The sequence below is a fragment of the Hibiscus syriacus genome, unplaced genomic scaffold (assembly GCF_006381635.1).
Source record: "Hibiscus syriacus cultivar Baekdansim isolate YM2019G1 unplaced genomic scaffold, ASM638163v2 tig00110469_pilon, whole genome shotgun sequence".
In the NCBI taxonomy this organism is placed as follows: domain Eukaryota; kingdom Viridiplantae; phylum Streptophyta; class Magnoliopsida; order Malvales; family Malvaceae; genus Hibiscus; species Hibiscus syriacus.
The window spans coordinates 632,731-646,158 of record NW_024062751.1 but is presented as its reverse complement, the minus strand read 5'-3'; the positions used below and the strand labels follow the sequence as shown (position 1 = coordinate 646,158).

Here is a 13,428-nt window from a genome sequence, read left to right as displayed (position 1 = left end):
TCCTATCAAGCTTCCATAAAAGAGATTGAGAATCTAGCTTCAGAGAAACATGCCTCAGTCCAATTAATAAATATGTGAGGAAGATTGAGAGCTTTTAGGACAGTAGAAATAAAGTCCCAGTGAAGAGTATCGAAAGCCTTTTGGAGGTCAATCTTTAATGAACATCTAGGTGAAATGGTTTTCCTTCCATAACCTTTGACCAATTCTTGAGCGAGAATGGTATTATCAACAATGCTTCTTCCTTTAATGAAAGCAGTTTGGTTGAGAGAGACTATATCTGGTATGAGGTTTGTGAGTCTCTTGACAAGGATTTTAGTGATTAATAATGGGTGTGATTAGTATATACATAGAGTTTGGGATGAAATTAGAATGTCTAAAAAGTTTGGGGACCAACTTAGACCGAATGCCATATAGTTGGGGATGAAATTGAAATGTTCAAAAGTTTGAGGACTACTTTAGAATGATAGTCATAGTTTAGGGATGAATTTGAAATATTTAAAAAATTAGGGGCTAGATTAAAATAAGGGTCATACTGTGAGGACATATGATATAATAAACTCAAATATCAATTACATATCTCAATACTAATTATTGAAAATCAATACTAATTAAACAACTAACCTGACCAACAAATATCAACTTATACAAGTAAGGTAGTTATTATACAAAGGCTCAGGTTGATGGAAGCATACTTAAACGCAATTCCCTCAAGAAAACCCATAAACATTAGAAAATCCAAAACAATTTAAATTAATTTTGTATATGCAAAACATGCGAAGCTCCATGGCTTACTTGTCTTTTACGCAAAGTTTGGAGCCACAAAAAATACATTTCCTAGGATTCCGGGACGGATATTTCAATTCTGTTTTGTTTTAGGGGGATATTTTAATTCTGTTTTGTTTTAGGGTGCCTATTTTGCCCTCTACGTTGCCTGTAGGACGGATGCAGGAATTTGTATTAAGGTACGAAAACAAAAATTTATATTAAAAGGGATGCGAGATTATAAAATCTTAGGGTATGAAATTAAGTAATTTATGTAAAATATAAAAAATATCTAAAACATAAAAAAAAATAAAAAATTTATGAGTATGACTGCACATCCTTGTATGTATTTATTTCCCGTGATGGATTAAGGCAAAACCGTGCATCGTTTTGTTCGCAATTCAAAAAGTACAGCAAGAAGCAACATAGAGTGATGGACGCATTCTCTTCCTCCTTTCTCTCCACCGTAGTACCATCTACAAAACCCTTCTACTGCCCCACCATCTTATGTTCCTCGCCGTTACATTTCCTCCCTAAGATTTGAACAAAACCCCCCAACTTCCACCACCAAAACACCACCTCCGGTCGTAGCTAAGGAAAGAGTAGAGCCAAAGTTGTCCACATTGATCTTCAGCACATTTGACGACATCATAAACAACTTCATAGACACTCCACTCCGACCTTCATTCGACCCCAGGAATGTCCTATCCAACAACTTCGCTCCCGTCGGTGAGCTTCCTCCGACGCCGAGTGAAGTCATTCAAGGATCACTCCCGCCTTGTCTCGACGGTGCATACATTCGTAATGGCCCCATCCCTCAATTCCTCCCTCGTAAACCTTACCACCTCTTTGATGGTGATGGCATGCTTCACTGCATTCGAATCTCCGACGGCAACGCCACTTTGTGCAACGCCACCTCGGATTCTTCCTAGTGTTTTCTGCGGATTTAGCAGCCTAAATGCCGCTGGAACACGCGGTGCTCTCTCTGCCATGAGGATTCTATCAGGCGAATACAACCTTGCAAATGACATTGGTGTTGCAAACACTAGCTTGGCCTTTTTTGGGAAGCGGCTCTTCGCCCTTGGTGAGTCAGATCTACCTTACTCCATACGCTTGACATCCACAGGGGACGTACAAACATTGGGTCGCATTGATTTTGACGGGAAATTGGTCATGAGCATGACTGCTCACCCTAAGATAGACGCGGAGATCGGCGAGATCTTTGCTTTTCGATACGGCCCGTGACCCCGTATCTAACATATTTTTACTTTGATGCTAAGGGAAATAAGAAATCAGACGTGCCTATATTCTCCATGACCCTACCATCTTTGACCCATGACTTTGCAATTACAAACAAGTACACGATATGTGCCGACATACAGATAGGATTTAATCCCATGAACATGATCATTGGAGGTGGATGTCCGGTGGGTTTGGACCCGGCTAAAGTACCTAGATTTGGAGTCATCCCTCGATATGCAAAAGACGATTCAGAAATGAGGTGGTTCGATGCGCCTGGTTTCAACCTGATGCACGCCGTAAATGCATGGGATGAAGATGATGGCAACGCCATTGTCATTCTGGCACCTAACATTCTATCAGTCGAACATACCCTGGAGAGAATGGAGCTTAATCATGCTTCAGTGGAGAAGGTGAGAATTGACTTTAGAACAGGGATAGTAACAAGGATCCCGTTTCAGCAAGAAACCTGGATTTTGCAGCATTGAACCCAGCTTATGTTGCGAATAAGAACAAATATCTGTACGCTGCCGTGGGAGACCCAATGCCGATAATAGTAGGAGTGGTGAAATTGGATGTGTCCAACGGAGACCGCCAGGAGGAGCATACAGTGGGTAACTCAGAATGTATGGGCCGGGTGTCTTTGGTGGGGAACCATTCTTTGTCGCTAGGGAACCAGAGAATCCAAAGTTATTTTACAAAATTTTTATTTTAAAGCATAAATACGCAAAATGTTATTATTTTATATATTTAATAATAATATATTATTTTAATAAAAATATTAATTATTAAATTATATTTATTGATGATTTTAATAATATAATATAATATTTTTATTGTGAAAATTATATTATTATAATATATAATATTATATTTTTATTTAATGATATATAATAAATTATTAATAAAATTAATATTATTTATTAATTTCATAAAAATAATATGATTAAATTGTTGAATATTTAAAAAATATTCCTTAAAATATAATATAATATTCCTATTTTAATATTATAATTTTTAATATATTAATAATATTATTGTTTTAATAAGTAATTAATATAATTAATAATAATATATTATTATTTTAATAGATAATTATAATAATTTTATTTTAATAATATATAATAATCTTAATATTTTTATTTATAAAATTGTAGATATAATATTTTAATAATGATATTGACATAAATAATATTAAATAAATTATTTTAATATTTAAAAATATTATAATTTTGTTAATAAATAATATTACTTATGGCCTGTTTAGATCAAAGATTTTAGGATTCCTGACGGGTATATTTTTTTCCTGACTAAGGATACTCATATTTTGTTGGGTATTCTTTTTCAAGTGAGGGTAATATTTCTTTTCCAACAATAAATATTGTGTGTTTATTCTTGAGAATGTTATTCCGCACACTCTTTAGATATTCTTTTATTCGCAGGCTAAAATACCCTTCTTTTCCCGTTTACTTTTGCGATATCTTCTTCTTCCCGTGAGAGTTTGCCTCTGTGGAAATTTCATCTTTCTCCGAGTAAGATTTCTTCTCCTCTCTCTTTCTTTACAATGTTTTACTTTTTTAATTTTTCCAAAAAAATCAGTGTAATCGATTTAAGTTAACCTCGAGCGATAATTTTATTATAGTTGCTGTTTTGCTTGGATCCATTATGCCATTTTTTCATAATCTTGTGCAGTATTTGAGCTTTAATGGAAGATTGAATAGTTTTAAAGAGGGGATTGTAAATTGTAAAGTAAAACAAGGATATTTGATAGGGTCCGATTATATTCATAGTTGAAACAATTAGAATCTTAAACCGGTTATCTTCTCCCCCGTCTATTTTTCCATCACCTTCCCCAGAAAACCGTCAAAACTCCACTGATCCATGCCCTCCTCTCCCTTGGGCTCGCCGACGAGCTCTCGGTGAGAACAATCCGATAATAAGAAAAAAAATATTACATTTTGCTGAAGGATTTATAAGTGAAAACTGAAGTTGATGAAGAAAAGGGTTTTGTTTTATGCTTCTGGGTTTCTATCTTCAACTTCTATTCTGTATATCCCGAAACCATTCTTGAACAGGTTTAGCAACTCAAAATTTGATCTTTTTGTGTTAGGAAAATCACCCATTTCTCATTCCTTGTTGTTTTTTGTTCTGCTTTTGTGTTTTTTATGTGATTTAATGAGTAGTTTACAAGAAGAAATTGTTAATGACGTCCTAAAATTATCTTTCTTGGTTTCATTTCTTTTCAGTTTGGATGTTAGGAAAATACCCATTTCTTATTTTTCTGTTCCTTTTAATGATTCGTCATTGTTTTGTAGCTTCAGCTCTCCTGTTATCACCTACTAGAGCAACAATCTTCATTATTTTGATGATCGTTTTCTTAAATTTGTATTAGTAATTTACCTTTATTAGAGTTCTCGATTTCGATTTTTCTATTAAGTTCGACTTTTTTTAAAATAGGTGTATGCAGAGACTAACAGCAGGTCCCCTTTACTTGTTCTAAACGGAAAGACGTTGATGCTTTTACCATTGACTTGCCTACTCAATGAAGCTCCTGGGAAACACTGATTTACGATTAACCGCCGAGATTGAACAAAACCAAAACAAATGGATACATGTCGGATACGAGGTATCATATGTTGCACCTTTATTTGTAGTTTCATATGTTGCTTTAATATCTTGCCATGGTGTTTGAAATGTTCGATATAGTTTTCGGAATGAATGAACAGAATGGACTGGTTTAAATTTGGTCTGTTTAGTAGCAGAAAATGTTGTTTTATTAGATATCTTTGGGCAGCCAATAAACAAGGAACTAGAGGCGATTTAGTCTTTTAGTTTAATTTCGCAGTACTGTTTTTACCTTCAGCACCTAATTTTTCACATTGCTTGTTGGAAAGGTCGTGGCATCACTCTTGTATGCTTTTAATCGGTTACCCGTTAAGAAGATAAATGGTGAAGAACCTCCTCTTCTAGTTAGCTGTGATGGAATTGAATTCCCCTCTTCTGACCGACCTGGTAAATTATCAAATGGGCGGGCATCCCTTAAACTGAAGATCTCCAAGGTGGTAATATTAGATTTAGTCTGTGCTATATTTTGTTCAATACGTGTGTTTTTTCGGTATTTTTATAAATTTCTTCGTGGAACTTATTCCATGAGAAACTAGTCCGTAGTTTTTCATTCTTCTAGAGGCCTTCTTTTGCGGAAAATAATGTCTTCTGCTGATGGTAACCGACCCCATATAATATAACTGCAGCTGAACTACTTCTCAAGCACAGAGGTTACAATATTTTGTATAGCTAGGTTGGTTGAGCTGAAGCCCGGGTATAAATTCATAATGCCTCCACTGATAAGCACATAAGCTAATAATTAAAATGTTCATTAATTCCAATCTCAAATAAATACAAGCACATCTGATAAGTTTCACAAGCTTATCCAAAAGTTGGCTCATACGAATGATGAAATATATATATTTTTGCGAGAATTTGACTTTCTGTAACATATTTTTATATATTCTTGTATTTATGATTGCCTGCGATGATTCTCCTACCATGTGTGTCGCAACTTTGGATATGGTGTTACACTTGTAATGTTTAGGTTATTCATTAACACTTGTTTTTGGAAGACATTGCAAGGGTTAGTTTGTACTGTTTAGTAACTGATTCTTCTATGATATTTTATCCTATAGTTTTAAGTTGTATATCCAGGTCAGTTCATCTTAATTTGTTTGTGCTTATGGAACAATGCTAACAAACAATTCTTATTTGTATTTGTTTCTTGGGTTAGCTCTTGAATAAAACGTTTTAGCTCTTACTATTTTTATATGTTTTAGATTTCCTTTCTCCATTGTTCAGTTATGGTAAACTGTAGAGGAACGATTTGAGAATATTGAATTATGATAATGGGTTTGGATCGAGCTTTTGAAATTAAACCCAAGTTTCATTATCGTTTTCCTGTCATTTCCAGTAACCAAACCAGTTGTATTTGTTTAAACTTCAAATTCTCCATATGTTATTATATGCTTTTATTCCTTTTTTATATTAGGAATTGAAGTCACACCCAAATACTTATAAAAATAAATAAACAAATACAAATAAAATCCTATTCTTTCAAACTTAATTTATTTACCCCAATAATTATGTATCAAATTTTTTATGCATCATCTTCGTTTTTACTATTTACGCTTAAAAATTTAGATTTTTACTCCAAAAACTAATCCTCAATAGTGTCAGTTCAAAATTTTGGTTTTCGCTACAGCTTCTATTATTAAATAGGGCACCATTTTTACCCTACAAATAGTCCAAAAATTCAAAAATAAGTCAAATTTCAGACAAGCTTACAATAATTCAGACATAGCCGAATTAGCAATCTCATGACCGATATCTTAGAATAATTTGGACATGGCCGAATTAGCAACCACTTAAAATTGTTTTAGAATTCTCTTTAAATACATGTAAGCTATTCTACTTGTCCTTTGTGTATGATCTGAAAGAAATTAACGATATAGTATGTTCAAAGTTTGGCCTATTTCGGTTTTTGTATGTTCGGAGAGAAATTATATGTTGGGAAACATGAATTATTGGGTTGCTTGTTTTTCGTAATCAAGAGTTAAGTACAAATCAGATTAGAACTGAGTATTAATAATTTTATTAAAATATTAGCAAATATACACTACAAAAAAAATGTTCTACAACGGCGTTTTTAGCGGTGTTTTAAGAGTAAATGCCACTAACTTTAAACATATAGCGGCGTTTACATTTCAAACGCCACAAAATGGTAACTTTAGCGGACGCCGCTATAGACTCGTACTTTAGTGGCGTTTTTATATAAAACGCCACGATAGAGTAGTACTTTAGCAGCGTTTTTATACAAACGCCGCTATAGACTCGACTTTAGCGGTGTTTTTATACAAAACGTCACGATAGAGTAGTACTTTAGTGGCGTTTTTATACAAACGCCACTATAGACTCGTACTTTAGTGGCGTTTTACGTTAATGTAAACTTTGATTTATTATTATGGATTTCATTTTTCTTGTTATGGATTTTAAGTTTGTTGTTATGGATGTCAAGTTTATTGGAAAATGCTAAAGGTTAAATTTGGGTAATAAAAGAGTAGAAAACAACATTTGACAAATTAGTTTTAATTTGCAAAATCAATTTCTTTTAGCTATAGAGAGGTAATTAGCGGCGCTTGTATCTTAAAACGTCGCTATAGATATGACCTTTTGCGGCGTTTGTTCTAAAAAACGCCGCTATATACCAGATCTTTTGCGGTGTTTGTGGGAAAAACGCCGCTAAATCTCAAGACCTATTGCGGCGTTTGTGGGAAAAACGCCGTTAAATCTCAACACCTATTGCGGCGTTTGTGGGAAAAACTCCGCTATATCTCAACACCTATTGCGGCGTTTGTTGGAAAAACGCCGCTAAATATCAACACCTATTACGGCGTTTGTCCAACAAACGCCGCTATATATCGTTACCTATTGCGGCGTTTTTTTGTTACCAAACGCCGCGAACTTTAGCGACGCTATTTTCAGCGGTGTTTTTTGCGGCGTTTGTTATAGCGCCGCAGTTGTTTTTTGCAGCGCTTAAAAACGCCGCTATAGGTAAAAAAACGCCGCAAATGTACAGTTTTGCTGTAGTGATAATGATGAATAACGGTAAAAAATAAAATTATAGACAATATGATTTTTAGTGTTATATTTTCTTACTTATTTGAATTATGTTTTTGTAATATAAATTCATGAGATAAATAATAATGATAAAGTATGCAGAATTAAGTATAAATATAAAAGATAAATAAATACATAAATTATTGTATATAGAAGATATAATAAATATTATATCTTAGATAACAAAAATAATTTACATCTTTTTATTATTATGAATATCTATGAAGAATTTTTACAATGTAAACATTTAGTTAAATGTTAATGTAAAATTTTAATATATTTTTACATAAATTATATAAAATTTAATATTAATTAAAATTAAAATAATACATGATATATTTAAATACCCAAGTAATATATTATCAATATATAGAATTTTTATATAAATAATTTTTATTTTAATATTTAAAATTTCACTTGTTAAAAAAAATATAGAACTAGGACAATTTGGTAAAATATACATTCCAATAATCTTTTATTCCTTCAACCAAACACTGTAATCCTACATTCCTACCAAACCAACCAAACACAGTAATGTAACATTCCCAGTAATCCTATTCTCTGGTAATCTTTTATTCCCACTGGTAATCTTACATTCCGTGAACCAAACGCACCCTTGGGGCATTCCCCGAATTTTATTTAATAAACTACTGCATTTGTTAAATGTGCCCTGAACTAGTCGGTTATGAGCTCTCTCGGATATTATTTTTTAATAGTCTTTGCGTAGTGAGTTTCACATGGACAATTATTAAATTAGAGTTATAATGACTCGTTACCTCAACGTGATTAGTCTATTAAAAAAATATTTTTTAATTTAAAAAAATAAAATTTATAAAAAAAATCGATGGAACTCGTCATGTCGAGGTGATGAGTTTCTTTAAATTCAAAAAAGTAGTCGTTGGCTAGTCGTTGTACAACGGGCATCAACAAGTAGTAACAACCAAGGAAACTCGTCGACCGGGAATAATTTAAAAAAATAAAATTAAGAAAAAAATTGATTTAAATTTTACGAAATACAAAGTAAATAAATAAATTTTAAAAGATAATTTTTACATGAAAATTACAAAGTAAAAATAAATTTATCTATGTCTTCTAAGTTCTTGAGGATGTCGCAGAGTGGTCGAATAATAATGTCACGGGACTCGTCGAGTACGCCTAGGTCGTAGGCCTTGATAAGTGTTGTTGTCGTTGTCTTGCCGAGGAGGTGTACCAAACACACTGTGATCCACCTTCGAAAGACGGTGATGAATTTATGACATTTGATGTCACCATCGTCGTAATTGCTTCAAATTGACTTTGGTGACTATATAGGATATGGTCTCACTCACCCACAATTGCATGTTCTGTCGAAGATGCTTGAGTGTACTGCGGTGTATCTCATGAACCTCCGACCCAATTTGATCATGTCTCAAATGAAGTATGAAATAGAGGATTGAAACCGAAATTAGGCTGAGATGTGTAATAATACTCTTCAACTGCAGATGCTGAAGTGGAAGAAGACGATGACGATGCTTTCTTATTGGACTTAGACTTGGCGCGTGAGGCCTGATGATGTTGTCATTCAGCCCTATCTTCTGGTGTCGTGAGATATGATTTGTCATTTTGTTCGTAAACCTGAAGATAGTGGGAATGGTCGAAATCTAATTCAAGCGGTGTAATGTCCTGACAATGGGAGAGCGATAGTTCACATTGATTCCATATGTCGATGCAGTAAGCGCATCGCGCCGACCAATTTTCATCATGTTTCTCAGGCTATCGATTGTATGGAGCACGTCCATATTAATCGCGATTTATGTAGTAATCGATTGGTGTGCCGCAAACTGTCGCATCACTCTATCAATCGCATGTCACTCAATAATCGCTTGGTGCAATAACAGTGTCATGACACACCATAAGTAAGACCCCTCTTAAAATCGCGCCAGCAATATGTGGTTGATCTCCTCGTCAACGTACAGAAGCCAACAGAACTGTAAATGTTAAATATTAAAGTTAATATATAAAAAGTTAAAAAGATTAAAAAATAATAAAATACCGTATGTCATACAACAAATCGACCGACGATGTCGATCCTCATCCGTATGTCTCGTGCATCGGCACCGCCAACTTCATCTCCGTTATTTTATGACATCATCTAAAATATCTAAAAATAAAAATATTATAAACAAATAAAAAATAAATAAAATTTTGAAATTCAAAAAAAAGTTAAATAAATGAAATTAAAAAATTACCTTGCGGCTAGTGGAAACTCGACCGGGGCATATGCAATCGACGTCAAAAACGGCAACCGATACCAGGTCTAGGACTTTAGTAGTAACATAAAACCTGCTACATCGGCTTTTCAACCACAATGGACAATTGCAGCCTTGCAAAGCTCTCGGTAAAGAAAGCCAAAATCACTGAGCCCCAACTGATATTTCGGCACACAACGAAGTCTTTCAAATATTGTAGATACTATGTGTGCGCCAAATTATCGGATTTGTCCAGTACCTCCGATCACTTGCAGAAGAAATGCTCGGGACTCAAAAACAACCTCCTCCTCGGTAGACTAGTATGTGACTTGGAATTCGAACTCCAGCCACGTTATCATTACCTGATAGCCTCTCATGAATTTGGATAGTGGCCATTTTCCCAACACTTGGAATTCGACGAAACATAGACATTATCCAGGCACAACATATATTCTTAGGTTGCCATTTTTTCGAGATTTTCGCACAACGTTTGTTTTTTTTCAATTTTTTTAGATTTAGGATTTGGTGAAATACCAAAACCCTGAACCCCTATTTATAGTCTTACCTCCAACTGCTATAAACAACTAGTTTTTCAAAATGGTCGGTCGAAGGTGATGAGTTCCATTGATCGTTGCTGCCCTTTGCCCGTTAAACAACAACTACCTTTTTTTTAATTCGAAGAATCTCATCACCTCGACGTGATGAGTTCCATCGATTTTTTTTTTATATTTTATAAATTTTATTTTTTAAAAATATTAAAAATATTTTTTTTAATGGACTCATCACACCGATGTGACAAGTCATCATAACCTCAATTTAATAATGGACCACGTGAGACCCACTACACGGGACCATTAAAAATAATATCGTGACGAATTACGAGCGCAATATAGCAAATGTCGTAGTTTACTAAATAAAATTCGAGTAGGCCCAATACCCTAAATTTTTTATTGACGTGGGGTATTGGGCCAAAATACGGGGTTTTGCTTTCAAGCCTAATATGGAATCAAGCCCCTTATAATCCAACATGACTCTTCGGTCACTTGAATTTCCATAAATCCTTTCGAGGCACAGAGCTTTCCATCAAAGTAGGTTGGGATTTTTTTCCCGGCGAGTAACTCTTTTGAAGAAGAATCTAAACGCACCGGAGCCGTGGATTGGAACTCGCTCTACAGTTTACGAATGATTCAAGAATTGCTGGTAGTTGGTAATGGACAAATTGAATAACCATAGAGTACCTATGTAGTCATTAAACTATAGGGTAAGTTCTATTTAGATCATGAAACTATGAATTTTATCGATCATGTCATCTAATTATTTTTTTTCCGATAATGGGGCCACTTAATTGTTCAAATAATATGAATCAGATCATTAACGGGTAGCAGTTACGGAAATGTTCACATATCAATTAAATTAATTTATATAATTACATATTTAATTTTAGATAATTAAATTAAAATTAAATTAATAAAATATATAAATAATAAAAATCAAATATATAATTATACAAATTTATTTAACTGTCACGCCAAGATTTTGATAATTATTAATTGTTAATGACTTGGTTATTATTATTTGAATAGTTAAATGACTGGATTAACAAAATTTTATATTTTTTTAAAAGAAAAAGTTTTTGCACGGTTTTATTGAACCTACAAAATGACAACCACCGTTATGGGCTTCGTTAAAAAAAACCTCATAAAATTAGGTGAAGGAAAAAGAGTGCACCATTGTAATGATAATATACAGCAATGAGTTATTGAACAACCACAAATCACACCTATGATCCCCTATCATAGAAAATGGACGTCTAAACCCCCCCCCCCCCGCCCCGGGACAAAAAAGTCCAGTAACAATCACCAAAAACCTAATCAGCACCCCCAAATAACACCCTCCAGATCAGAATAACAAAAGGATGCTCAATGGAAAGACTACCCCTCCCTCCGACTGCTAAAATTCGCAAACCAGGAACCAGCACATATTGATGCCAGGCCATGTATTTCCTCAGGCACGTCCATGAAAACGCGCATGAAACAATGAAAGCAATGCACACCCATCATAACAGCGAAACAAAACCAAAAACGATCCATGAATACACCCAACACTATTGCCTGACGATTCTAAACTACACTCAAAGGCCCTAATCCATGCAACCCGCCCTCGAGGCATAAGATCGATAGCTGCAAGTAGCAGAGGGAAAACTATAGTAGATCAACAATATAAACAAAGCAGCAGTAACTTAAAAGTCCAACACTGATTTAACCAATAATCAAAGCTGCTACTCTACTGAAGTCTACAGCAGCACCATTAGGGCATCTTACAAAGTCAAGGATCGTCGAAATGGAGGAAGGTCATTTATTTTTGCAACAGAAACAGATTAGCAGTAGAGCCGATTCAAATAACTTGTTTCCATCTCACAATTTACTATTGAAAACAACATCATTTCTAGAAGTCCAAACGGTCCATAAAAAAAAAAAGCCATTTTCCAAACTAATTTAGAGGAATTATGAATCCGAAGGTTGTTCCACACAATGAGGAAAGACTTAAAGTTAACTGGGACTACTAGGTTAATATTTCAGAGCCTACACCATCTCTGTCACACATTCCACAAAACCTCACAGTGACAAAAAAGGTGATTAGTCGACTCGGGATCTTTATGGCACAAAACACAAACAGCGGCTTCCAAGTTGGGAACACCCCGTTTGGAAAGTTCCACAAACGTAGGAATCCTTTGAAGCACGATCTTATAAACAAGCGCTTCAACCTTCGGGGGTGAGATTGTCCCAAACTAATCTCCAAAAGTGGTCTTTTTCTGTCCCTAGGAGGCAACATGCGAACATAATGCGTTGGGAGAGTACTTGTCATTTTGTGAACCCATCCAAATCAACCTATCCGAAACAAGATACCCGCCCATTACATACCTCCCAATCGAATAGGGCTCTGCCTATCTCGATATTTCAAGCCCGAACACCATTTGAGCATGCTCCAAAATCACACACTTTACCAGCATTTTTTAACGCAACCCAAAAGATTCGCGGAAAAGCTAATTTTAAAGATGATACTTTAGTCCAGTAACTTCCTAGAAATCAATATTCCTCCCATCACCAACCGCGCAGGAATGATTACTAGAGAAAAATCATCGGGCTTAAGCAAATGATGGGTAATATTTTTCCATACACAACAACCAATTCTCGGATTGCTAGGACATGGCATCAGCGAGTGGCGATCCAAACCATAATTCGCGTCCACCACTTTTCTCCATAAGCTGATAGGTTCCCTTTCATACCTTCACAACCATTTGTTCAACAGGAATCTATTTCCGAGTCTTGTATCAGAAAATTCTAACTCACCAATCTCTCTTGGTCTACACATGTTCTCATTTTATCCAGTGAATACTCTTACTTGACTTTGAGTTCCAGATAAAATTCGCGATTAATTTGATCAATTTTGAAGCTACCGACGTCGGCATCTGAAACAAAGATAAAAAAAAATACACTGATAAGACCGACTTTACTAAAGTAATGCGGCATCC

The 13,428-nt window shown here is 34.7% G+C and overlaps 1 pseudogene; it reads left to right on the top strand.

Annotated features, from left to right (window-relative positions):
* The first annotated feature begins 1,195 nt into the window (after positions 1 to 1,195).
* On the top strand, positions 1,196 to 5,401 carry LOC120127560 (annotated as a pseudogene).
* Positions 5,402 to 13,428: the final 8,027 nt, after the last annotated feature.